Source organism: Desmodus rotundus, chromosome 8, assembly GCF_022682495.2.
Source record: "Desmodus rotundus isolate HL8 chromosome 8, HLdesRot8A.1, whole genome shotgun sequence".
NCBI lineage: Eukaryota > Metazoa > Chordata > Mammalia > Chiroptera > Phyllostomidae > Desmodus > Desmodus rotundus.
Window position 1 is genome coordinate 85,288,723 of NC_071394.1, and position 25,548 is coordinate 85,314,270.

Below are 25,548 nucleotides of genomic sequence, written 5' to 3' on the forward strand. Positions count from 1 at the left end.
AGAGTTGTCCAGGAACGGAACTACAGTAATTTACCAGACCTTCCTGAAAGAGAATCTGGTCCAAAGAGCCGCCCACAAAGGCAGGGTCTGGCTCCTCCTTGACCTCCTGGCTTCCCGCTGCCGCCGGGTGAGGGCTCACCCTGATTGTTGGCCCCAGCCTGCCTGGCCTGGAACTCTCTCCCCAGCCCCTCTGTTGACCTGGCCAATGCCTCTTCTATCTCCAACTCTGCAAAACTAGAAGGGGTCCCCTGTTAAACGCCCCCTCACTGCCATGTGACCTCCTCTTTCAGCGCACCTAAGATTGTGCTTAAATAATCACCTGTGTGGTGTGTGCCTCCTCTGCTCAGTGTCAGCTCCACAAAGGCAGGAATGAGTCCTTTCGCTCCCTGCTGATCCCACAGCCTGGACCCTTGGCTGTTGGGGGGACCAGTTGCCACACATACAGCTCCCTACCCTCTCACCTCCGGTGCTGCCTGAGAGGCAGTGCTGCCTGCTGTAGAGTGGATGCAAAAAGCACACAGAATTCTCAACGGCTCCAGACAGTGGCCACCTCTGAACTCCTAGCACACAACACAGCATGGGGCACACCGGGAAGACTGAGGACAGGCCCTTAAGGGTACAGCTGTGCAGGTGGAGGCTCAGTGCCACCATACAAGCCGTTGGACCCTGGCCAAGCAACCCACTGCCCATATGCCCCAGTTTCTTTATCTGTGAGCTGGGGATAATGTTGGAACATGAGCGCAGGGCCACTCAGAAGGCTAAACGTGATAACACACCTTCAGCACTCAGACCTCTGGTCGGTTTTTATTAAATGCTAGTATTCTTACTGCCACTGATTTTAGCATGCTTTTATCAAGCTTGAGACAAAAGGACAAAGGAAGGAGAAAAAAGTGAAAGCTTAGCTGTCAAAGGTGGTAACCTGTAAGTCTGCACTGGGGTTTCCTATCAGCCTTGACGGCCTGGGTGAGCTGACAGCAGCATTATCCTGTGAAAGGCCACCCCAAGGTCACCCCACAGTGCAGAGCTCAGTCACCTGGGCCCAGAACCCATTGGCAGACCCAGCACTCACTGACATCCCAGGTGGGCTTTTTTTTTTTTTCTTTTAAGATTGTATTGTTTTATTTCTAGAGAGAGGGGGAAAGAGGGAGAAAAAGAGGAAGAAAAACATCAATGTGTGGTTGCCTCTCGAGCACCCCCTACTGGGGACCTGGCCCGCAACCCAAGGATGTGCCCTGACTGGGAATTGAACTAGTGATCCTTTGGTTTGCAAGCCGGCACTCAATCCACTGAGCCATACCAGCCAGGGCCCAGGTGAGCTTTGCAGTTTTTCCCCATCCTGCCTTCTTTTCCAGCCTGAAAAAACCATGGCTGAATTATACGCCTCAGTTGTCCCAGCAAGAGAGCATACCCTGAACTAAAAATTGGCAGTTTACCACTTTCACTAGCTTCACAGTCAAAACCTAGCCCAGATGCCACTCATTCCTGAGGCCATGTTGAAGGGGTTCATCCCAGTCAGTTGCTTAAAATGGGGATCACATTTCTGGGGATACAGTAGTCCTTCTATCCATAAGGCAAAAGACGGACTGTGCACTTTGGCTCAGGTACCCAGAGGTCCCTGGGCAGGATGAAGGGGCCCAGCTGGCTTTTTCCCCCCTGGTCGGTGTCTCTCTCCAATGCCCTGAAGTAACAAAGGACAAGACTTACAACCAGGTGACTCACTCCTCTGATGACTGAAGGGTATCTGTGGCTAAGGCCACTCAGATCCTTCCTCCCCTCCTCCCAGGAAAGCGGCTTCCTACTAGATTACCCTTCCCCGCCTCCCTTGCAGTTTGGTGGTGTGGTTGCCTCCCCAATGAACAGTAAGCACCAGGACGTATGCCGTCACTGTGGGGCCCTGGGCAGTGGGTGTGCCTCATCCAAACACTCTCCCCACTAATGCCAGCCAGGGCCCCTGACATCAGTCCCTCAGCTGTGACTTGTCCTAGGAGAGGGCAGGTAAGGTGACGGAAGGAACCTGGGTCTCAGAATAGGGTGCCCCACCAACCTGAAGACTGAAAAAACCCACTGCTTCTTAAATCTCTTTGTCACAGAGTTTATAACAAGAGGATGTTCTGGGCCTTGAAGACCTGGAGTCACATGCGCCTATTTGCATGGGTAAGGCCAAATACAGGCCACAATAAAATAAGAGCAGATTGGAGCACTGGGGTCAATAGGATTTTCAATTCTTTTTCCTGCTCATGAACTACTACTCAACAGTAACAAAGAATATCTGAGTTAATGATTTTTACACATCACTATGTCAGGACTAGTTAATAAAAAGTCCATTCAGAAGGCCTTTTTATGTTAGTAATTTTTCAAGAGATGATACAATAGACCGGGAGGAGCAATTGGTTTGGGCACATGAGGTTAAAACTCAGTGTGTTGAGAAGGATTCTGAGGCCCTATCTGGATTCAGCAGGAAAGACTGTGAAAATGGGTCTCCAGTGTCTGCCATGGGCAAGGCATGGGCAAACGGAGACTGGGCGGGAAGATCACTGCGCAGATTAGCAATGTGTAGCCTGCGCGCGGCTTGGGAGTGGGAGTCGGGATCTCTCTGCGACAGAACTTGGTAGCGTTCCCAACCCCCTGCCCTGAGATTTCTACCGCAGGCTCCTACACATCCTTTATGCATGCCTAGCCTCAGACTTCAAGCTTCCTACTTTGCCAACTATGCCTTCTGTTCTCTCTCAATTTCTGCCTGGAATAACTGGAACAAATTATTTCCTAGATATTTTTATTTTGGTATAGGGTTTTTGGTGGACTTCAGCTCAAGGAGGCAACGGAGGTATACTGCTTCGTAATTTATCCCGAACACCTTATTTTCTGGTTAAGAGGCATCTTTTATTTAAAATTTGAATTTGCTTCATCACCCAGTGGACTTTCTTTGCAATATCACTTTGAAAAAATTGTTATCACTTTTTAGAATTACTTTATATCTTGCAACAAAGCCACACTTGGACTAAAGGAGAAGGGCATATTAAAGGGCCTAGTACTCAGTAAACCCCTTCTTACTTAGTATTACTGGGAAAGCCTTGAAAAGTTAGAATAAGGATTTCTAACCTTGTAAGAAAGTTTAAAAAGAAGGGGGGGGGGGGAAGACACCTCAAAATGGTTTAAGCATTCTAAACTAGGTTTTTGACCGCAAAGCCACAGGTCCCTGCATTCATTCTGTTGCTACCACACAGCTGTCCTGGGCAACTAGCAGGACAAAGGCCCCAGGGCCTGAGCATGGGGTGGAGCAGCCCAGAGTCCAGCCACTGGGCGACATGGGTAAACCCCAGCGTGAGCTCACACGGGGGCATCTGTCCTCCGCTCAGGGCTTCTGGCCATAGCTGCTCTGAGAACACATCCAGCTGAAATAATAAACCTCGGCTGTGGACCGAGGTCTTTGTCACCTTTTGACTCCGGCTCAGTCTGTCATATACCAAGTCCACCTCACCTGAAACACTGTTCACAGCCCACCCTGTGCACACATGCGCAGCCCACTGGGAAGCCCTGGGGGAAAGAGGCGAGGGCAGGAGGAATCAGGCGGGAAAGACTCCTAAGCGCCTCCTCTCTGCACATCAACAGCAATCAAAACGTGACGGCAGTTCAGTCATCCAGACCTCCCCTGCGGGCCGGCCCTGTGCCACAGGCCTCACCTCCCGTAACCCTCATGGCAACACTTTGATGTTGGCTTTTAAGGTTAATCCCACTTTACAGATGAGAACAAAGGCCCACTGAGGCACTTGCCAAAAAATTTAAACCCAGTTCTCTCATTGCCAGAGCCCAGACTCACCCACCCTACACCTCTGAATACACATCATGTCCCACGGCTCCGTGAGGCGAGTGCAGCGTGACTCTCATACCACAGATGAGGAGACTGAATACCAGGAAGGAACCCACCTCCAGGCCCCATGGCCAGGAAGTAGTCATGCTTGGGAGGGGACCCAGGCAGAGCCTCTGAACATCGGTGGGTGGCAGCCCAGAGCCTGGAAGACCCAAGCAGCAGCAGTCAGGGCTGGGTTATTTCAGTAGCACCTGTCCCACCCTGACTCTCTCAGCTTCCTCTGACCCAAGAACCAGGGGTTCTAACCCTGTCCCTGAGTCTGGGAGACATGCCATGCAGGCCTCACTGCTGGGTACGGGAATCAGGAGACCCAGCTCTGCCCAAATCTATTAGCCTGTTTTCCCTGGAAAATAGAAATTAGGATACTCATAAGACTAAAAATTAAATTAGGAAAGCTCAATTTGTCCTATTCATCTGTTCTTCTTACATCCAAAATATAATTCCTAGCCACCTACTGAGTGCCAGGCCCTGCACTGAGTACAAATTATGCTTTTAAGTAAGAAAATAAGTTATTGGCTTTAAAACACTCCACAAAGAGATGACATTATTATAATGAAAACCAGCATCCCCCCCACCCAGGGTAAGACACTCGAGATCTTTTAAAGAAAACAAGAGGAGGGGGAACCTTTTTGCCTTTTGTCTCTTTCTCTCTCACGCTTAGGCCATGTTTCCAGTTCTTTTCTCCCTCTTTTATAATTAAGACTGAAAATTAAAAAATAATAATGATGATGAATAGGATAGGCATCCACACTTCCACTGCAAACTTGTAAAAGTTGAGCCTTGTTACAGAATCACATCAAGGCGACTACCTTGGTTTGAAAGGGGAGAGACCAGTTTGCATTCCCCCCAGCCCATACCCCGCCTTATGTTGTAACTCAGACACGCCTGTTACAGAAATGGCAGCCTGCCCAAAGACTGTGAAGTCATAAAAGGAGCAAAACTCTCAATTTAAAGTCTTGAAAAGGAACCAAGCTGAAGGAAATTCCAAATAATTTATAACTGCTGGCTCTCACCATTATCAACAGAAAGTGGATGAAGCTGGAGGAAAGGAAATTCTCAAAGGACAGATATGAGGGCATGATCCCCACTTTGCCTCTATTGACACTTTTTGGACAGTTCCTCCCTGTATCAGCTCAGCGGAAGGCTCGGATTTGTGCCCCCATGTTTGGACCTTTGCCCTACAATTACAGGAGGAGACCTCCAGATACACATGCACCCAAAGTAACGGAGCCCCTGCGGCCCAGGCGCGGTGCTCCTCCCTGTGGGTGGGATGCCACACGGATACCCACCCGTAAGGAGTATGAGCATGGGGGCAGACCTGAGCCCACTCAAACAAAGGGGAGCCCACTTGCTGAAATAATTGGTAGTCAAGTAACCCAGAGGTCAGGGACACTAAGTTAGTTAGTGATGGGGCAGGGCGAGTTGAGAGGCCCTGCCTCCTGGTCAAAGCCAGCTTCCCCTCCCAGGCACAGCTACCTACTGGCCCTGCACCTGGGTTGGGTCACTCCCTGCTGTGTTCGCCATCTCATCTGTGACATCAGTCATAACTGGACTCACCTCATCCAGCTGTTGTGAGGTAGGACAGCAGGTAGCATTCTGCCTGATTGTGGTTCTCCTGTATCAGTGGGGACTGCCACGACTACTGTCATAGTATATAGTACTACACACATACACAAGTTTGGGGACTAACGGTGCCCCACTAACATTGTGAACAATGTAGACTGCTCAGAGCCGAACACCCCAGAACTCACCCTTCCAACACAGACAAGCATTCCATCGGCTAACAACCACAAGAACCGGCCCATCAGGGACACGGGATTAAAGCTGATAGAATCAAGATGTTCTTTGCTCAGTGGGCTGCTAAATGAACTGGCAGTCTGCTAAAATCTGCAGGCCACCCCAACTCCTCCAGCAGATTCCTGAGCAGTCTGCAGGGGCCCGGCCCGGCCACTGCTGACAGAAAATTAAATGCAAGGTCAATACATTCAATTTGAAAAACAAAGTATTCAAGAAAGTTCCCTAACATGATTTCTTTTTCTAATGAGGGGAGGGAGAGGTTTGGGTACTCAAGTGATCTTTAACTGTGGAAGCAGTTCATTACTGTAACTTAATGGCGGGGGGTGGGGGGCGCTGAAAACAACTGAAATGCCTTCGAGTAAACAAATGCTCACGTAAACTTCACAGAACGTTCAGGGGAGACAATAACAGGCTGCTGTGAAAAGAATGAGAAAGATTTGTTTGTTTCAATAGGAACAGACAGGCTTCCGTGATATATTAAGGGAACAGGACAATTGTTAGAAAACTATAGATCATGGAACTCTGTGTTTGAAAAGGCGTAACTGCATCTGAACAAAGAGACCTGGAAGCCGGCACACAGGCTGTGCTCCCTGGCTCTCCGGGAAGGAGGCTTCAGGCGACAGAGAAGGACGGGCTTCTTTTGTTACTTCAGGCTCCCATGTTGTCGGGATTTTTTTAACTTAAAACTCCACACATTACTTTTACAATAAATCTTGATACACACCCCCAAAAAGAAACACAGTGATGTATATGTTAAGGAACTCTTCATTTGATCTAAATGGCTCATCAGGCTTTACAGGCCCGATGTGGGAAGACTGACGATTTTGATCAAATGATGAATGCCACGTGTGTGGTAAGTTTGCCTTTGAGTAAAGGGGTGGTTGGGAGAATTGCACAACTGGGCTCACATATGCACAGACAACCTCTCAAAGAGACAGCAACTGGTCACCAACCAGTGCACTTGCTCCTGGGCAGAGGAGCAAGGAATGGGGAGGAATGGGAGGGAGCCAGCCAGTCTCTCTTCTTTTCACTCTGCATATGATTTTTACCATGTGCGATGCTACTCTCAACAAACAGGTACATGGCGGCTTTGCAGGTCTGCAAGGCTGTCCTTCTGGAGATCCCCTTCGCTCAGCTTTCACACAGTGACGGTCCAAGGGCCTTCCCATTCCTCGGCCAGATGCGGCTGTCCTAGACAAGTATTCTCCGAAATTCCAAACCACTTGCCAGGATGGTGGAAGATGTTGGAGATTACATTGCAAGAAGATGGAGTCATCTCGTTTTGAGCATGTTTTTCAAGCCAACCAACCAAACCAACCAAACGGGAAAAAAATAAAAACCTTTGTGGCCCCTTCATCCCCCCTTCCCCGGCACCCTGAGAGTGTTCTTCCTATGATACGGAGACCTAGCCTCTTGGTTATACACAACAAATTCTCACAGCTGCTTTATAAGGTACCACTGTGAGCCGTATTCTCCAGGTTAGAAAACAGATAAGCAGATAAACGAAGCCCTAACTCACATAGCTCATAGGTGGTGAAGTGGGGACTGGAATTTAGGCCATCCAATTCCAGAACCTGCTGTTGAACATTCCGCCTGGAGGCCAGGATGGGGCTGCAAAGGAAGAGGCCCATACATAGACATAATGGTATTACAAAGGCTTTCCAAATGGCCAAAGCCCATGCGGAAATAAATGCTGAGGCTTACATCATCCTCCTAAAAGATTTATCACCGTGCCCCTGAACCCTGTCCTACCATAAACAGCCGTGACAGTAAGATAAACAGATAAGCACATAGCAGGTCAGCTTTGCTGCTAAAATGGGAACATATTCTAACATTCCTAAGGCCCGAGGTCTCAAGGGCAGGGCCAGAAAGTGACGCAGGCTACATATCCATCACCCCAGCCAGAGCCGCTGCTGTGACCGCACAGACAGCCCACTCAAATGTCTTCATGGCCAGTTCTTCATCTAATGAGTCTTGTGTTTGAGTCGGAAGCTGCTTGCTGGCTCAGCACGAACACCGGCTCCAACCAAACTTGGCTCTCAGGAGCGCACTGTGAAACCCGTCCCTGTCCCCCTGACACCTGGGCCACTTACTAGGATTTTCCCCCCTTAAATCAACTCAATTTTTCTTTTTTTCCTAAGACTAATTTTTTTCTCCAAACACAGATGAGCATCCCATCTGCTAATAACCACAAAAACTAGTCCATCAGGGACCCAGGATTAAAGCCGGAAAGGCGGAATTACATGTATAAAAAGCAACTAGTGCATCAAATACACACACACGTGTGTGAAAATACATAGCTGTTACAATTTTAAAATGTAGGTCATGTAACATCTCGCGTACCACATCTTAGAAAAGACTGCACTAAAATGCTAGCTGGTTTCCCAAAGTCTTGGGATTTCTGTGGTCACATAAGCTGGGGACATATGGAGTTGAACAATTTTAAACAGCTGCAGGACTTCTCAGAGCTTTTAAAATGCAAACGCACATTGACAATCTCCAAGAGAGCCCCAGGGTGCTACGCAGCATTTCCCAACTTTATTTTGGACTTAAGGAACTTGTTTTAATACTATCTCAAAGGACACTAATATTCTCCAGAAGATACTTCGGATAATTCGACCTTAAATCGCCCTTCTCCTAAATAATTCCTTAGGCTGGGGGATTACATTTTTTTAAAGAAAGCAGGTGTGGGGGTGAGAGAGACAGGCCAAAGACACAAAATGAGGATGACAGGAAGGAAATTACTGAGGCCTTCTCTAATCTACAGCTGTTTCAGTGGCAGCGATTAAGAAACTTTAACCTCTCGCTACTGGAATCAACAAGTTTTGCAGATAAAGGATGATAAAAGCAGGCTCTCAAAACATTGTTCCTAATTAAGGGTGCTAAGGGAAGCACACCACTTAACCACGTGTTTGTGAAATTCTGGTGATAACCAACTCACTTAAAGACCACACCAAGAAACATCTTATTGTTCCAGTGCAAACTATAATTCTTAAACACAAGCAATGATTTAGAGGAATCCAGATCAAAACCAGTCTCCTCCTTCCTGGGTTTGCTTCAGAGCTTCCAATGACAAAATCTTCATCCCCCGAGTACACATTGCCAAGTGGGACGAGTCAGAGATGGAAGCAATAATTTGGACCACCACTTATGATGGCAGAAAGGGGAGATCGTCCTGATGTGGGTAATTAGAACATCAAATGATGTGAACAGGGGAAACCGCCAGAACCTCCACCCAGCTGACCCTGAGCTCTTAACTTCCTGTGAGAGGTTGAGGGAGAACTTAGTTAAAGCTAGTAAAAATGATTTTTATGATAACAGAAACATCCAATTAGCATTCCTAGGGCTACTTAAGGATAAAATGCTGCGAAGCACAGCCATAACAGCAGTGAACCACACAGCCTGGGCGCTGAGGACACCCACTCTCTAAACTGCTGTGTAGTCAGTCCTGGACCAAATCTGAGATCTAGTCACCTGCCACGCGAGTGTCCTAGGGCCCGGGCCAGGCTCTGGCTTCAGCATCATCGTAATCCTAGTACCTAGTGTGATGCCTGTCACACAGTTGAAAAACAGGGGGAAGAGGACAGTGACTGCCATCTATTACTCAACCAACAACCAGCCACCATCAATAACCAACAGTCAACAGTCAACCCGCCAACCTAACCAGACGACCACTAATCAACAAACCTACCAAACAAGCACCCACCGCTCAACTGTCAAACCCGATTGGACTGATCCTTGACCACACTCTCCCCCCAGAATACACTCTCCCCATCCACTCTCCCCCCAATCCTGGCTGGTCCGCTCTAAACTGATCCCAGCCCAGCAGTCACCTATGAACGTCAGGCCCCCTTTACTGTCCACACCATCTGAGCCCACATGTCAAAACTCCTCCCAAATCTTCCCTCTGGCCGTGGCAGGGCCACCCCACGCCCCTCAGGCACAGCTCCTCCTCCGGGCAGAAACCAGTCTGAAAGCTGACTGGGGCAGGTGGGAGGACTGGTCCCAAAACATAAGAAAAGGGAAAGAAACTGAAGTTAATCAATGTTTTATTAAATGTCTGAATTTAAAATTTTATCTTTTCCACTAATTGCTACATTTAGTGTTCACAAACACCGTATTACATTAGAAAATGAGACACAGGTCAGTTTTTTCACATCGAGAATTCCCTCGTGTGCATTATGACTGCTGAGAAATCAATTATGAAATAAAGTAGGCATGACCAAATAATAAAACAAAGCACAAATACAGATAAAAGCAAAACTACTTTTTAAAAAACCTTTCAAATTATTTTATAGCAATATATACAAACACTCACCTTTTTTTTTTTTTAATGTAAGAGAGGGGTGTGTTTTATTGTATTTGATATGAAAGCTCAGGGCCTAAGGTCTTAAAACATTCCAGCATTCTGGACAAAGTGTGAACTGAGCAGGGTCACAGTGCCCCTCACAGCCGATCTCTGCCTGTCCCCCACCCTGCCCTCCATGACACCATGTCCTGCTGCTGGCAGGACATCCGAGCGTATGAGCCTCCAGGTCTCTGCACAAGCTGCTCCCTCTGCCTGGAATGCCCTCCTCTCCACCTTCCACTCTCTTTCCTAGTCCTCTTCCAAGATTCAGCCTCTTCCCTTTCCCTTTGGCACCATGCTTCATGATAACAGTGAAGAATTATCTCACAAAGTAGATAGAGTGGAACTTCCCACAAGATCACCTATGAAGCTAAATGTCCAGGACATTTAGCAACACAACTCACCATCTTCAATTGCCCCACATTGTCCTATGACTGATGGTCTAAGTCAGGGGCTCTGGCAAAGGAAGGTCTGTGTGTGTGTGTGGAGGGGGGGATGTCTATGAACTTGAATAAGAAAAATGTTAAATCTTTTTTTTAAAGAAAATAAAAATGGGACATTTATTCATAACTCAAAAAGAAAAAACGAACCCCAGACAAACAAACAAACAAACCACTAAGCAATAGGGTAAGAGATTAAACGTAAAACGTGAGTTCCACCCCAGTGCTATTCCTCCAAGGCTGCAGGGTCAAGTGGAATCTCTGGAGAGAACACCTGGGTGGCAGAGGACCCATCGGCGATGCCTCGGGTCTGTACTCCTGCTGCGCCTTCAGCCACCTCTGTCTCTCTGTCTCTCTCTCGCCTTTGGGTGGACCCTGAACATAACATCAGTCCATGCTGATTGGCTGTCCCACCAAATCCTGGCCACTGAGTCCCTCCATAGCAGCCTGGGCCTCCTTGTATGTTTCACACTCAGCCAGAGTATACGCCCCCTTCAGGTATTGTGTGCCTATCCAGGGTGAGGTCGATGTTTTTTTATTCGCCCATACTCTGCAAATTGGTCAGGAACATCTTCTTGGGTGGCTTCCTCATGGACTGCAGTGACAAAGAGAATCCAGCTTCAACAGAGTGTTGTGGTCCAGGTTCATCCCATGCTGCTCCACGCTGTCACAGTCCTCACACACCTGCCCGCACGACCCGCTGGAGCCATTGGAGCCAAAGCTGCGGCCCTTCCATTTCTTCACTTTTCCTTCAGTTTGTGGATGCTCTGGTCCCCACATTCTCATCCATGGCGAAATCTTTGCCTCTGGCCTCATGAAATCTAGCACACCTGCCGCCTTGCCTTGGTTGTCAAAAAAAAGTTAAATCTTTGCTTTTAGTAACTCCTAACTAAAATGTAGCATATCTTTCCATTATGAAGGTAGACCATAAAACACAGGTGTGTTATTAGCAACACCTGTGAGATTTTGTCACCAAAGAAATCAGATCTTTTCCCATCACATTACAGCGTTGGCCATGCATCACTACATCAAAATTATGACAGTATTAGACTTGCTCCTAGATCTTATCACTAAACATTTTAATACTAATGTGCATTTACTACTCTATCTCAAAAACGTATTCCTGAAAACTGTATTTCAATACAACAGCACATATATTATCTGGACCTCTGTTTACGATGATAGAAAGCGGGGCGTCATCCTGATGTGCGCAGTTGGAGTATCAGATTAGGTGGAGAGAGGAACTCTCTTTCACAAGAAAAGAACGTAGTCTTCAGGGAGCCGACGGGGTCCAAAACACACGAAGTAAAGAACTCTGGCTCCAATTCATAATTTTTAGAACCAAGGAGTGTAAAGACGTCAGTGATGGGATGGTTTTGTAAAATGGACCCCAGATTAGTGGGCTGTCCCTGGTGGGGCAAGCCTCAGTCACCCTTCATGGGGTCTTGGGCGGTCACTGCAAATGGATGCACCCCCTCCATCGGGCCCACCCATCACCTCCAAGTTATCCTCTCAGGCCGGAAATGCAGTCACCGCTGTGACTCCTGGCTTGCACACCTTCTATTGTTCCCTTTACTCTACAACAGGGGGTGGCGAAGTTTTTCTGTAAAGGGCCAGATAATAAATACTTTGGACTTTGTGGGCTATATAGTCTCTGTAGCAACTGTTCAAATATAGCATCATAGTGAAAAGGTGGCCACAGACACTATGCAAATGAACAGGTGTGGCCTGTGTTCCAATAAAGCTTTACTTACAAAAACAGGGCCGGACTGGGCCACAGGCCGTAGTTTGTACAACAGCACCGCTGTTCAACAGAACTTTCTGTGGGTGATGGAGATGTTTTATAGGTACGCTGTCCAGTACAGCGGCCACAAGCCACACATGGCGACCGAGTGCTCCAAATGTGGTTAGTGTGACTGAGGTGCTAAATGAGAAATTTTATTTTATTTTAATTAATTTAAACTTAACTAGCCACATGTGGCTAGTGGACAGCACAGTCAAACTGAAGCTCTTTGACGCCCCCCTTTTGAAGTTCTCCACACCCCTGTCAACAGTCAACAGCACAAAGGATGATCCCGACCTCACCAAGGCCTCAGCGGGGAGGCCAGCCAGTGGGTGGTCCCAGGCAGTCTGGAATTCCTGCCCTTCCCACTCTGGGCCCTTCTGTGCCCTGGCAGCTCCGCAGCCCAGAACATCCTTTGCCTCCTGAATCTGTCCCTTTAAACTGCACTCTTCACCCACCCCACCTCTGCTACCGCCTCCCCAGACAGCCCAGTGAAATGTGCTGCTCTTCACGCCTCTCTGGGAGGAGGTATAAGGAACCTTGTCCTATAAAACATGCCATGGCTTCCTGTGTACGCGTTCTGTCCGCTTTCCTTCACTCTAAGACATTTAAAGATAAGGCTACGCCTCTAGCACAGGGCTTTTTAAATTAACAAGAATGCACTTAATTTGTAAAATGAACACACTTTAATTACAGCTGAGTACCTAATACAAGCTGTCTAAAACTTATTTTTTTTAATGGCTGGAAACTAGATTAAGGTGGAAAGTCTAAAGTTCAGATGGATTTCAGATCTTAGTATAAACGGCTACAGCCCCTTGGGTTGACATCCCATAAGAGCTCACTGCCCGAAGCACGGGTGCTCCTCACCTGTAAAATCAGCTGAAATGTCTACACCTGGCAGGAATGGCGAGCACTCAGCACAGTGCCAAGAGATATAAATGGCAGCTTCCTGGTGAATACAAATGCCCCATGAAAGGGTAGAGGAGACATCCGCACTAGACTTGGCAGGGGCGGAAGTGCAGAAACACCGTGGTGACCGTGGGATTCCAGTACCAGCCTCTCGCATGGTCTCATTCAGGACCAGTGGGCATGACCTTGACACGACAGCCGTGCTCCCCGTCCTCTGACCGACTAGCACTGAAGTCACTTGGAGTGGTCAGTGCACACGGAAGGCATCGCCAGCCTGAGAGCCATAAAGCTGTGGGCTGCTGCGCTGACTGCTCAGATGACAAAGTGCCACCCCCGTAAATGTCAAGGCCACTGCACACAAAACAGTCAATAAACTGCAGTTTCTCCAGCTTCTGGGGATTCTCTGAACAGATAAGAAAATCTGGCCATTTGTTATCCCAGTTTTCTGACCCAAGGCACCGTTTCCCCTTTTATTCAGCTGTCTTACTCACCAGGCTGGGTGCCAAGTGACTGAGCCATTGTTAGCAATCAAACCCGCCCTCAGAGGGCGGGAGGGAGGGAGACACACCACAGTGGAGGGAACTCAAGCGTGGGCTGGGGCCATTTTAAACCTAACTAGGTTTAAAGGATGGCTTCGAACCGTGGCTGCCCTGTTGGAAGTTCTTAGTTGAAGGAATCCCAGTCACCTCGTAAGTTGCTACTGATATACGAGGGGGGACCACAAAATACCTGAATATATTTATAAAAAATTGTGTATTTATTTACATGTTTAAACTTCAGTCACCTTCAAAGTACTCTCCATTTGATGCAATACACCTATTAAGACTTTTTTCCCACTGCTCAAAATAGTTTTTGAACTTGTTGATTTTGATGCGTTTTAGTGCTTCTGCCATTTCTCGTTTCACCTCTTCCACATCAGCAGAACATTTCCCTTTGCGGGCTTTTTTCATTCGGGGAAACAAAAAAGAGTCACTCAGGGTTGGATGGGGTGAATCGGGAGGGTGGAGCACAGCGATCTTGTTGTTTTTGGTCACAAACTGCTGAACACAGCGCGGTGTGGCCAGGTGCACCCCCAAATCACCCATCATGGAATGGGCAAATGCACTGAGTCTTCAAAAAAAATCACTGAAGCTGAATGCAGCCTCTCACAACAACGCCATCTGGTCACTGATACAGATGGGTTCCTAGAACACTCCCCTAGTGGGGAAACCTGTACTACAAGGGGCCCTCCAGAAGATAATTCTGGCTTTTTGGGGGGGTCACCCCTCATATAGGAAATGTTTCTCCCTGATCATTACCCATTTCCCTAGTATAAAATGCCCTATTGCAATCAATTCTGAGTACTTCAAAGTGTGAGTAAAATAAAGTGAGTCTCTCCCCATCTCTCCCCATAACCCCATCCGTACAGGTCAGGGTTGGTCTGCTATTAATGCAGACTGTGACCTTGGGCCCGCCTCAGGCTTCGCTTGCCCAACATTCTCTCCAAGCCTCAACACTTCTGTAGCTCACAGAAGTCATTCGAGGCTCAACCCTGGCTACACACTGGAACCATCTGGAAATCTTTTTTTTAAAAAGGAGGAAGAAGAAGAGGAATAAGGAGAAGAAGAGGAAGAAGAAGAGGAAGAGAAAGAAGAGGAGGAAGAGGAGGAAGAGGAAGAAGAGGAAGAAGAAGAAGAAGAGGAAGAAGAGGAAGAGGAAGAAGAAGAAGCACTGCCCCTTTACCAAAAGAAAACAAAAATGAGTGTTTCCTGGGGGTCAGGCCAGGGTGTCAGTAATTTTTAAAGCTGTCTAGTTGGTTCTAAGGTGTAGCCATGCGGCCAGGGTTCGGAACCACTGTTGGCAGCCAGACCTCACATGAATTTGAGCACACCGAAATCCTTGCCCAAGAGGACAACCCTTTCTTCAATTGCAGATGGGCCTGAGGCAAACCCCAAGAGAGGTGAACAAGGGAAGAGAAAAGCAGATGTACCCAGGAACTCACTGCACCCAAGGCCATTGAGTCAAGCCTCCTTTCTCACAGACACAGATGAGATGAACCACTTTTCTCAAAGGAATGAAACCACATTCTAAGAAAAAGATGCTGCTATTCCCTTGGAATAAATATGGGGCAGTGGTAAGCAGAGGGCCAGAAGGGTCCTCCTGAGAACTGTGCTTCCATTTTTCTTTTTTAAAGAACACCCATTCATAATAAAATCTTACACAGAGGGTTCGAAGCTGCTGCAGACAAGAGGGGCCAGTCATTCATTGGAGAAGACTTGCCCTTGGTTGCTGGCCCCTCCCATGACAGGCCCATTCTACAGACAGATCAGAGAGATGAACGGTCAGGCACACTCAAAAGCAAAGGTGAGCCTTGGCCAGTGTGGCTCAGTTGGTTAGTGTAGTCCCATAAACTGAAAGGTCTTGAGTTCGATAATCTACAACGTGCCTGGGTTGCAGATTTGGTTCTGGTTGGGCGTGTGTGAGAGGCAACCAATCCAACTTCCTCTCGCATGATGTTTCTCTCCCTCCCTTCCCCTGTAAGCATGTCCTCAGGTGAAGAGATTATATAGTTTCTTTTTAAGCAGACATGTGATTAAGCCCAACTCTTTTGAGGACTTCCCCCAAATGCTCAGTTGACATCAGCCACTCACAGAGTAACAACCCATGTATCCAAGCACCCTGGCTGCAGTATTGCACAAGCAGTAGGCCCAAATATTATCCCATTTTACAGATGCCAAAATAGAGGCTTCCAGAGGCCAAGCTGGTTGCCCAGGGCCAATGTACAGGTGAGTGGTGGGGCCCCAGCGGGGTGATGTGGAAGAAAAGGGGGTGAGGGAGACTCTGTCTTAGCCTCCCCGTTACGTGAGCCAACCTGGAGACTCAGGGTCAATGCTTCCAAATTCTAATTTGACAAGAAAGCCGAGTGAGATGGAGGTCAGGCCTTCTGCAGCCAAGCTCTGAGCCTCTCACCTGCTCAGCAGGGAGTCTTTATACCTGGTAAAGCACGCAGGCCGTTAGCACTTCAGCCAGGCCAAAGTAACTTGGGTAACTGCTTAAGTGCGACCTCCACCAGGCCAGAGAAACCTGAGCTACAAAACCCAGCCCAGGACCAGAAAGCCCAGCCCTGGAACCCACGTTTTTCCAGAATGTTTTATGGGAGATTTCAAATAAAATTAAATGGCTACAGTTACCACACTCAACACTTGAGTAAAGTCAGGACCCCTTCTAGTCGATGGCCCACTCAGGCACAACAAATTCCCCTTTAAAAATAAAATTTAAAAAATTGTAAAGCTCAATCTATTTCTTCCAACTCACAAGGCAGAGAGGAGTTTGTTAAGTGCCCAGATCCAGAGGACTCTTCCTCCCTCTGCACCAGGGGCCTCCCACCGCAGCGGGCCAGACGAGTCAGATGGCGGGGGCCCGGCAGGGACCAAGCACGCGTTTTCTAGAACTACTCTGAACAGCCTAATGAACAATTTCCACATCAGCCTCCCTTCCTCCCCAATTTAAGGGCCCCACTCAGAGCTGCAAAACAGTCCCGACACCCCCTTTGCAGCTCCTGAAGTGTCCGTGGAGAACAAGCCAATTTTTCCACGGCACAGGGCCAACAGTGTGATCACATGCTGCGTCAGAAGCTTCGGATTGTTCATCAGAACGCGGAGACCTGGCTGCGGGTTGCATGCAGGCGGGAGGCTCCATCAGGCTTCCTGTTGTAATAAATTCCTCCACACCCCACCTGTGAAACTCCATTTCCATTTATTACCAAAACTGGAGCCCTGGCTTTCTAGCTTTTTCCTGAGGCCTGGAAGCTGGCTTTTCCAGCTGATGACATCACCGACAGGCTTCTGACAATGGCTCCGGAGAGGTTTAACTTTTCACTAATACCTAGCAAGAGCACATTCCACAGGGGTGAGGTCGTGTTTAGCTAATTCCTAATCTGACCGTACCCCAGCATACCCAAAGCCGCAGCATGATGAGATGCCCCCACAGCTCTCCCAGGACACTCGCAGAGCTGCAAACACCTCGCTCAGCAAACACGAACACCTGGGCACCGCTGAGCAGGCAGCGGGACCGAGGGCTGCCAGATTTTGCAAATAAAATACAGACCATCCAATTAAATAAGAGTTTAGACAAACAGTAAGTATTGAGTGTAAATATGTCCCACTCAGTGACTTGTAACATGAGAGAACTGCCTGCCGTATTTGGAACATATACTAAAAAGTTAAATCTGAATTTCAGATAACCAGCAAGTAACTTTTTAGTGTGAGTGTGTGCAAATGGCAAACACCATTTGAACCAAGAGATAGCACTTAGCATCCCTAATAGCTGGACAAATTGACGGACGTGCCTTACCTCTTGGTGTGATGCAGTTGGAAGCACTCCTGACCTTTGGAAGTGAACTGGCCAAAAACGTTTAACTCAAGTTTAATCACAAGCAAAGAGACGAATCTATTATAGCACATGGAACATTCTACGCCCTGCTACTCCAAGTGTAGTCTGCAGACAGCACAGCATTGGCGTTCTCTGGAGTTCTGCCAGGAGCACATTCTCAGGCCCACTGCTCTTCAGAATCAGAATGTGCATTTTACCAAAACCATTAAGAAATGCAGACTGTACAGGAAGGTTATAGGGGAGTGTCTACACTATTCCTTCATGCTACCTGTAGGATTAAAAGTTTCCAGTGAATTGGGGGAGGGGAAAAATACATTATTGCTAAAATTAAATTTTTTTAAAATAAGTCAACCATTGGGCCCTGGCCGGGTGGCCCCGTTGGTTGGAGCATCATCCCGCGCACCAGAAGGCTGTGGGTTCCACCCCCAGTTAAGGAACAACCTAGACTGCGGAATTGATCCCTGGTCGGGGAGTTACAGGAGGCAACCAATCCATGTTTCTCTCTCGTCAATGCTTCTCTCCCATGCTTCTCTCCCTCCCTCCCTCTCTCTCTCTCCCTCCCCCCTCTCCTCTCTAAAATCAATAAACATATTCTCGAGTGAGGATTAAAAAAATAATACATAAGTTGAACATAAGAAAATAAATATAAGAAAAAACTTCATCACAACTCTGGCTCTTGAGTGTTTGTGTTAATTAACATGTATTAATTTTCTTGGCAATACAAGAAAGAACACACTTTCTTCCAAGAAACCAACTTTTCTCCCAGGTGTGAAAACATTTAAGGAAAGTAGCAACTGCTCAGGTTCAGGGAGGCTGAGAAAATCCCTCATTTCATCTCCACGTGTACAGACTGGCTTTCCAGGAAAAAGCCTACCAAGCAAAGGAAAAATAAACCTGAAAACTCTCCAGCTTTATTTTCAAATTCAAGCCCTATACGTTCCATCAAGCCCTATACGTTTCATAAAAAGGAACGGAGTATATATACAACATAGGTGAACCTGAGAACATTCTGCTAAGTGAGAAAAGTCAGTCGCAACAGCCCACATTGTCTGATTCTACTATAGGAATGTCCAGCAGCAGCAAATCCATAGAGACCGAAATAAATTAGTGGTTGCCAGGGCCTGGGGGGAAGGGAGATTGGGGAGTGACTGCTATCCAGGACACCAGGGTTTCTTTGTGGGGATAAAAATGTTCTAAAGTGATATAGTGGTAATAGCTGTACAGCTCTGTGAACATACTAAAAAGTGCGCAGTTTAAAGAGGTGAATTTTACAGCGTGTGAATTAAATCTCAGTAAAGCTGGGCTTTTTTATTTTTTAAAAGCAAATTCTATATATTCCTCCAGGCTAGGAGGTCTGCCTTATTCTTCCCAGCAGAAGGCAGCTGCAGGCAGGATTACGACAGGCCGAACCCCCAGACCCGGGGCCAGGAGGCCTGGGTTCCGGTCCAGCCTCCTTTGCTCCCTGTGTGACCCTGACCACGTCCTGTCCCTCTCTCAGCTTTTATCTCCCAGCCTGTAAACTCAGGGCTGGACCAGGAAGCATTTCCAGTTTCTCCAAGACATTCTACAGGGACCAACTATGAGTCTTTTACCACTATTTTAAAATAGCAGAGTTATCGAACTTCCCTTAACTTCATGATAAAACTTCATTTGCTTCATCAAAGATCAAGTTTCAGGCTTACAAAGTTTTGTGATCCTTTAGTGGTCTTGGGGTTGGATAACATGGCACCTCTATTCATACTTAGCATTCTGACTCAATTCAAAAGACATAAAGATGGGGGAGAAAGGTCATTGTCAACATTGAGCAAGGATTTTTAGAGACATTATCCCCAAAACACTTCCAGGATTCCCTTTGAGCAAGCAGTATTATGACCCCCACTCCAATCCCAGTGTGAATGCCAGAGGAGAGGCCAGCCAGTGACCTACAGGTCTGGTAATTATGGTTTTTCACACCTAGTAAAGCTCAGGGTGGCAAAGGGACACATCCCTTTTACCCAGCCTCATCTCTACAAACTTATTTGTCATCTTTTGGGCAGCAGAAGCCAGACATTGCAGCCACAGTGGACAAAACTCTCTGCAGAGCCAAAGGCAACATGCTGGAAGTAATCAGTGCTGATTAGCATTTGGGGAAACCCTTGGCCTAAGTGCACTCTTTACTTGGTTTTTCCAGCTGAAGCCATGCAGACCTGGGCCTGAAAGAAGGAAATTCCCATTCATAGCTCTAGGACAGTGCCGTCTCCTCTGCAGGAAGAAGCGGAGAGGAGAGCTCAAGGGGTCCCAAGCTGCTAATCCTGGGCCTCGCTTCCACGCAGGAGGCAGGAATCCACATAGCTGGGCTGGAACTTTACCCAACATTTTCCTACCTTGGGAGAGAGGCCCTAGGTACTATTTATTATCAACAGCTACGTCCAAGCTGTTGGTAATAAGCAAGATAAGGAGAAACACCCATTTGTCCCTTCTGGACCATCAGCCTACATCACCTCTCCAAGAACAAGCTCCACCCCCTCCCCCCAGATATGTCTGTAAGGGCCCAGCCTCAGCCTCCACAGCTGAAAGGATCAGGGTGGAACCTCCAAAGGGAACTGAATCACTTGCTCCTTTGAGGTCCGAGCACATGGCTGGACTGAGTAAACTGTGGACAGCCAGGAGCCATGGGGCAGCCGTGCTGAGTGCCGTGCTAGCGGAGCCCATCTGTGCACAGAGAGAGGGGAACAAGACAGGCACCAGGGAAACCAGAGGCCATATCCTTGGCTTTCTGCTTCCTGGTCCCGTCTCCTGAGGCCCCGGTAGGATTGCCCTAGGTCTGTGAACCCATGATAAGGACTATTGGTTAGGTTCTTTGCAGGGATCATTGTTGTTTTCAATGCCCACCTGGTATAGTGGGGGGCAGGGGGTGCTTGAAGCAGGCCACCCCTAAGCACAGTGGTTGGTTGTGAGCTAGGTACATGATTCAAAGGGGCCTAATCAGCAAATCCTGGACTTTGTATGGGAGCGGCTGGAAAGAGTTTTATGCTTGTCACTCTCACTCAATCTCTCTCTTCTGGCTGGGCTTGCTCTGGGAGGCCTAAAGGGCCAGGGAGGCAGCAGCCTTTCTGCCACCATGTGGAGCCCAAGGGGACACAGTAGAGATGAAGAGAAAGATCAAACCCTGGTGACCCATTTGAGCCTCTGGACCCAACCACACTTGGGGGTAGCTCTACTATGGGATTTCTCAGCTACTGGGCCAGTGGCCCCTTCTTTTGTCTTTAAGTAGTTTCAAATAGGTTTCTACCACTTGCCACTGAAATGAAAAATCTTGATAAAACCATTCTAACAAAAACCTTTTTTTTCGTTTAAGTTAGCTCAACTAAGTTCCTCTGACTTGTACTTAAAAGAACGGTGCCTAATAAATTACCAAAATGTTTCATCCATTCTACACAGCTAGAGTTTAAGACCTATTTTTCCCAAATTACCCAATATCGCAAACAAAAGTCCATGAGTTTCCCCAGTTCCTACCCAGTCCCATCAGGAGAACTGAAGAGAAGTTTTATGACCTTGGACAAGAATAGGACATGGTCCTACCCTCGGCTCCCGGAGATTAATTCCCTCACAGCACCATGCTTCGGCTATAAACATTCCCAGCGCAAAACAGCCACCTGGGTAAGAATCTGAGAACTGCTTTGTGGCCTGAGATGAAAGGGGATAAATCTATAGACAATGAAGTGCCTGAAAGGTGAACAAACAACAACAAAAACTAATCAAATGGAGCTAAAGCAAATCTGAGGTTTTATACCTCAGATTTGCTTTACCCAGTGTGAAAGAGGAGGCCAAGTTCACTACAGCTGGTTGCCGGGCCATTTTGAAAACCAGACTGGTATGAATCAGGAATTGTTTGGGATTTTAGAAGACTTTTCAACCTAGGTTGCAGACAACCCACACAAACCAAACACAGGTGGCTTTGCCAAGAATGCAAAATTGGCCTGCACCTAAGACAGTCCCTTGAAGGGCAAGGGGAAGAATGGGGTCAATTGGGAAACTGAAGAAATGAAATGGTTTGCCAGACTGGCCACAGAAAGAATCTCAAGAATGCTAAAATCTCTAACCCCTCTAATGAGTCTCAGAACTCTCTAAAAAGCAAGCCGGGAAGACACTCAGGGCAACCAGCTGGATGAGCCCTGTCCAGGGGCTGCTCAACAGCTAAGTTGTACGGCTGGGACCACCCAGCCAGCCACAGTCAAGACAGGCTGCAGGCTCTTCGGGGAATCCACAAAGACAAGTCCAACAAGGATATGTGAGGCAGGTTTGAAAAGCACAGCCGGGATGACCCTGCGCAATCACACAACTGCTTTAATCTCGACTTGCTAAATCAAGGGTCTGCAGATCCCAAGGCTGTAGTTAAAGCTGTTTAGCTCAAGGCACATATTTAAGGCAGGTATGTCTGTTTTCCAGTGGCCGAGATACCAAAGCAATGGGGGTGGATAAATTACCTATTATTTAGAATCTAAGGAATGAAGAGGTTGGCTTAGAGATCATGGGCCTGTCCCACAGGTGGTGTGAGTTGTGGGAGAGGGTTGTTCAAGAAAAGCAAGGAGGCCCTGACCGGTGAGGCTCAGTGGGTTGGGCATTATACTGCACACCGAAAGGTCATGGGTTCAATTCCTAGTCAGGATACTTGCCTGGGTTGAGAGAGAAATCAATGTTTCTCTCCCTCCCTTCGCCCCTCTAAAAATAAATAAAATCTTTTTTAAAATGAAGGAAAGAAAGACAGACAGACAAGGAACCTCCCAGCCCAGCCCCAATCCCCTGAGACTTGCCACATCCTAGCCCGACAACTACCCTCTGGCTCAAAGACTAACCCTGCCTGCACTCTGCTGCCTCAGAGGGATGCGCACACCGGACAACTCATCTTTGGAAATCCCTGCTAACGTGCCTTCTTGTTTTATAAATGGGAATAATCCTATGGCTTTTCTTCACTGTAATATAAGTAAAATGATTCTAAATCAAGTTAAATACTCTGTCACCACACAGAACTTTGGTCTCCAGAGTTCCTCCAGCCCTAGCGCGAGGCTCAGCCACTTGCTTACAAGCTGGGTGACCTTGAATGGAGCCATGTTTTCTCATTTGTAACATGGGGATTAACAACATTCCTCAGACTTCCAGTGAGGATTAACTGAGACGAGGAATAAGAAAGTGCCTGGTACAGGGTAGGAACCCAATCACTATGTATGGTTAGCACTCAAATAATGTTCTAATTAAATTTCTATAGTTATCAAACTTAAATAAAACAAGGCCCTGGCTGGTATAGCTCAGTGGATTGAGCGCAGGCCTGTGAACCAAGGGGTCACTAGTTCAATCCCCAGTCAGGGCACTTGCCTGGGCTGCAGGCCAGGCTCCCAGTAGTGGGGAGTGCAAGAGGCAACCACACATTGATGTTTCCCTCCCTCTCTTTCTCTGTTTTACCCTCTCTCTCTCTCTCTCTCAATAAATAAATAAATAAATAAAATCTTTAAAAAAAAAATAGAACAAGTATGTGTCAATTTTGTGATCTTAAAAAAAACAATAAAGACTTAAGGCAAAATTTAGAGAGAAAAAAATAAGATATATGCAGTTCTCACGTATGAACGGGATGGAGGGGGAATGTTTTAAAGAAACCATGTCCTCAGATCTAACCGCCCCCCCTACAATCAGGTCTAGCAGGCATAGACTAGGAGGATGGCCACCCGCCTTAACAAGAAGGCCAATGGCTCCGTGAGTGAGACATAAACAGCCACCAGGTTGCTGGCCAGAGGCCAGCTCCACAGGGTAGAATGTAACTTTCTACTCACACTCCCCTGCAGTTTCAGTGGCTGTCCTATCTGCTTTTGCTCCCTGGGTCCAGGTGTACTATTATTCATCAAACACTCATCCTGCAGGAGAGCCGAACAGGTCAGACGCTTCAGCACAGCACCGGCGGCTTTCCTACCCAGCACCCCAAGGATCTGGCTTGCTTCTATGCAGTTCCTCACAATGTGAGATTTCACGTCCTTGCTGGGAGCAGGTACTGCTGTTGAACAGCTGAGGCCCAAACCTGACACTTTCCACCCACAAAAACAAACAAAAAAACAAAACAAAAACGGGGTACTGTTCTGAGCAGAAAGTAGAATAAAGTTACTGGCATCCTTCCAAGAGCAAATCAGAGCATTTCTGAATCCTCAGCGTGGAAAAGAACACTCGATAAGTTTCCATTTTCAGAGCCCAAGAAGGCTAGTCCTGTTCGGTGTAGGCACTGTGGTTTTTGTCACTCGGCAGCTTGAATTACAGTAGAAGTGAAGTCTGGTAGGAAGTGCACTAGCTGGGAAAACAAGGTGAGGGGGTGGTAGCCTAGTTTCACCCCAGTCAGACTAGCCCCGGGTCAATTGTTAACCTCTGGGCATCGGTTTTCCCACCTATGAAATGGGGTGTCTACATCACGGGCCCTGCCCTACATGGCAAAGAACAAAGGCCCAAGAGACCATTTTTCATGAGAATTTGCTCAAGGGTGGAATCAGTTTTCTATATGACTTTTCATCTGTCAAATCCTAATCCAGCAAAGCACAGACATGAGTCCTACCAACCAAAGCCACACGTGTCTGCTTGTCAACTCCATAGTTCTGATAATCCTCATGCAATTCTAACTTCAGGCAGTCAGCAAAGGCACTTACATGGGCCGCTGCTGTTAGTATCGAATTGGTCAACAACATCTGAGTTTCTCCCAGGTGCTGGGTCCTGCTGAGAGCCCAGCCTTGCCCAAGACGGGGCAGAACAGACAAAGCAGGTGACTGAGGAGCTGGAATCGCGGTGATTCACAAAGCATCAGACTCTGATTCCAAGCAGGCCTCGAACTCAGAGTCTCCAACAATAGTCTCAAGAATTTATTACCACTGCTGTTTTCACTGATATTTTTACAGTTACTTGTTCTTTATGGCAAGTGACAGTCGTTTTCTACCAATGATCCTGTTCTATAATTTCCTTTTGAAATAAATAAATGTAGGTATGCCGAGAAGCAAATTTTAAGAGCTTTTTCTCTTCAAATCATCTTTTTCCACACCAGCTGAGAAGCATCTGGAGTCACCACGGCGGCGGCAGCCGGGCTTGCACAGAAGAAGTCGCTATCGTGCAATGGGTGATATCAAACAGAACTATCTTGAAACATCTATTTGCAATTCACAATGGAGCTTTACATTGTGTTTGCCATAAATTCACAGATTCCTCTTCCAGATGACTGTAACTGCAGTGGGGCCTGTTCTGACATCCCATGGCAGGTCGACAGTTTGCCACCATCTCTCTGTGGACATTCCATAGGAACACACAAAACCCACCCCTCGGCCAGACCCCGTGTGTTATTATGAAGAAACACAGGATCAAGCACTGAAAAACAGATGAGAAGAAAAAGATGAACACTTGGTTTCAGAAGTGTTGCTAGAACAACCTAGAGAAACCTTCTTTACTACTAAACACCACTGGTATTCTCGTGGACAGTACAGACGGCGTAAGAAACTGAATCCTCCAAGAGACGGATGATGTTGAGGTTTGCAGTAATCAAACAGAAATGTTATCCTGGGTCTCATTTGCCATTTGAGAAAATGCAATCAAGTATACTCACTACTATGTTATACAGCAGAATAATAATAAAATGTCTTTTCATCTAAAAAAAGAAAAGAAAACCAAAGGGCTTAGCGGCTGCTATGGGAGCACTGTGGTCAGAGACGGTCTCATGGCCACTGTACCACCATTATATTGACCATCCATGTGGACAGCGCTGTGAGAACAACAGAGAGGAAATGACTAACTCTCTGAGGGGGATTTGAACAGGGCTTCTACAAGGGAAGAGGCACCCGAATTGGCTCCTGAGCTCCAGGGAAAATGAGTAGTCAAGCAGAGGGAAGATCAAGGCCAAGGCACAGGGGGTGAAGGAGAAAAGTGCCATCAGCATACGGGGTTCGGTGCAGCTGATGTGACTGAGACCAACACCAGCAGCCCACCGGACATCACGTACTCTGTAGGCTCTTCGCGGGGTAAAAAATCAAACCGTTAC

The 25,548-nt window shown here is 47.4% G+C and overlaps 1 protein-coding gene and 2 pseudogenes across 7 annotated transcripts in view; 1 reads left to right on the forward strand and 2 right to left on the reverse strand.

Moving 5' to 3' along the window:
• FLNB (filamin B) overlaps window positions 1-25,548 on the reverse strand; it is a 140,459-nt gene that overhangs the window by 92,497 nt on the left and 22,414 nt on the right. The gene's annotated exons all lie outside the window — the stretch shown is intronic.
• LOC139441109 (RNA-binding protein 8A pseudogene) lies at window positions 10,702-12,336 on the reverse strand (annotated as a pseudogene).
• Window positions 23,208-25,461, forward strand: LOC112301045 (large ribosomal subunit protein mL42-like; annotated as a pseudogene).